This window comes from Danaus plexippus, chromosome 14 (assembly GCF_018135715.1).
Source record: "Danaus plexippus chromosome 14, MEX_DaPlex, whole genome shotgun sequence".
In the NCBI taxonomy this organism is placed as follows: domain Eukaryota; kingdom Metazoa; phylum Arthropoda; class Insecta; order Lepidoptera; family Nymphalidae; genus Danaus; species Danaus plexippus.
Window position 1 is genome coordinate 2,671,938 of NC_083546.1, and position 2,390 is coordinate 2,674,327.

The following is a 2,390-nucleotide window of genomic DNA, read 5'->3' on the forward strand; positions in this document are numbered from 1 at the left end:
GGATTGCTTGGTAATTTTTTCTTTAAGCGATTGCTCCACTGTTAGTTCTTTTTGTCTCTCGATTAGTCTTAAAAGTTCAAAAAACATTCTTTGTTGTTTAAAAAATGGAATGTTAAAAGAAGACTAAAATCTTTATAGATTTTTAATCTCATGCTATCTCATGGATATGATAGCGTGATTTTGTGATTTTCTAAGCAGATTATTGCTTTGATTTGTATGACGGAACTCAATTTCAAAAGTTTATCTTAAGAGAGGCGTATATAAAAACTCCTTGTGCCTTAAAAAGAGTTAAAACCAAAACTGAGTTTGTTTCAGTAACCAAAGCCTAGTGACCTTAACCCTACCCAGGGCGACGCGTGACGGAATCCCAAACAATACCTCGTCATTTACATCGGTTTGAGTAAATACATATTATTTTTTTTTATTTTTTGCAATTTATTTGCTAAGTAATTAGCGCTTAAACGCTGAAAAGTCAATTAAAGGATTTCGTTTTATTTGTGATAAAAAAATTAACAAAGTCTTAAAATATATAATTAAAGTTACAACAAGTCCATACAAATACCAATTAGTATTTATGAAATCAGAAATAGATTTTAATTAATTTAAAAGGAGTGAAATTATAAAATCTCAATTGTTATTGAATATAAGCTTAAAAGTTAAATCATCTGAATGAAATTTAAAACAATGTCGTCTGTGGTGGAGCTTTTTAGTGACAAAAATATGTGTACCAACTTGATAATCAGTTATCTAGAAATAAAATTAATTTTTTGAAGGTTAATTTGCTTTTATTTTCTACTTCATTCTTTAACAGATTTTTTCATGTAAGTAATATTTTTTGAGAAACAACAGCAACATTTGTTGCTTTTATAATGAAATAGCTATTTATAAAAAACAAATATTTCAAAAGTAACCGAACGTCCTTGATTCAGCATTGATTTTAGTTATACCATTTGTAAAAGTCGATTTAATGAATCGTTTCTTTTACTATAGAACTAACAATTTAGATTTTAGATAATATGTATATTCTGATTTATCGGTTTATTTACGGTACTGCAACTATTTTTATAAATCCACAGTTTAAAAAGAAGGTCATGTAGAGATTTTTCATATAAAAGATTTTGTTAATACCATAATAAAAATTAGTTTTGATGGTAATTTCAAGATTTTTTGATATAGGTAAGAACCGAAAACTAAAGCAATTTGATGAAATTAATTTAATTACGAAAGTGTCATCTAGTGATTAAGTAATAAACTAAACATCAAACAAGATATTAAATTTCTGGCAAACTCGTACCTATGTATGTTTTAATAAATGTATGTATAGATGGCGCTAACCCAAAACTTACTGTTATTATGATTCGAGAGATGTCACTACTAAGCTTCTTGATAAAATTTCGTCTATGTAGTAGACAAATTCTCAAATATTAGTACATATAGAATAATTATTTTTGAAAATTTAAAACTTAAGTTTGTTTTGAATTCTAGAATAATATATCTTAATTATTGTTCGCAAGAACATTAAGACATAACATACTAATGAAGAAATTGTCCATTACAATTTTAATATAACCCCATCATTTTGTTTACGGAATTACAAATTTCTGTAGTAAATACATAATTCTACCAACAATATACTTGTTTGGATGATTGATAATAATAACTAAATGTCTTTCTTTTTGATAGTAAATAAATATTTGCTTTTCATTGGAATTGGAAATATGCGTTTTCTCACTGAACTTCAAGCAAAAAGCCATTCTGTTTCGCATTTCACGTTTTTAACGAAAAAAATAGTAGTAATACGCTTCTTCCATGGCAAAGTAAAGCTACTCCCTTATGCATCACGAAGTTTCTTACTATTTTTTGTATTTTATTGCTAGACATAAAATTATTATATAAAAAAAAGATATGCCCCGGGTGAGGATCGAACTCACGACCTTAAGATTATGAGACTTACGCGCTGCCTACTGCGCTACCGAGGCTTGCGTAATAACGATTAATTATATTATTACAATCTATTTTGTTATCTTATGATAATCATGTTTATCAGCTTTAACGAACCACTTGGTCATTAGAAAAAAAATTATTGGTTTGAATGAACGTACGCCTTTGACTCTTTAATAGTAAAACTAACTTTAAGGTTAATGATATAAGATTAAATTACACATAAAAAGTAAAATCAGTACAAGTGTGATGACATTGCATGAATTTAATTTTTATTATTACGTGAATTGTGTTAAGGTAAAGTAATTTTTTACTTATTTGCAATACATAAACAACTTAAAGCCTTTCAAGCGCCTGTCAAACTTTTAAAGCAAACTTACTAATCGACACTTAAAATGTCATTATGTTCGCATCAATTCTCGCAGGAGTTGTAAATTTTACCTCGTTTT

General features: G+C 27.4%; 1 non-coding gene across 1 annotated transcript; it reads right to left on the minus strand.

Annotated features, from left to right (window-relative positions):
• Positions 1 to 1,906: 1,906 nt before the first annotated feature.
• Positions 1,907 to 1,979, minus strand: Trnam-cau (transfer RNA methionine (anticodon CAU)). Its single transcript has one exon. It is a non-coding gene; the product is annotated as a tRNA-Met (tRNA).
• Positions 1,980 to 2,390: the final 411 nt, after the last annotated feature.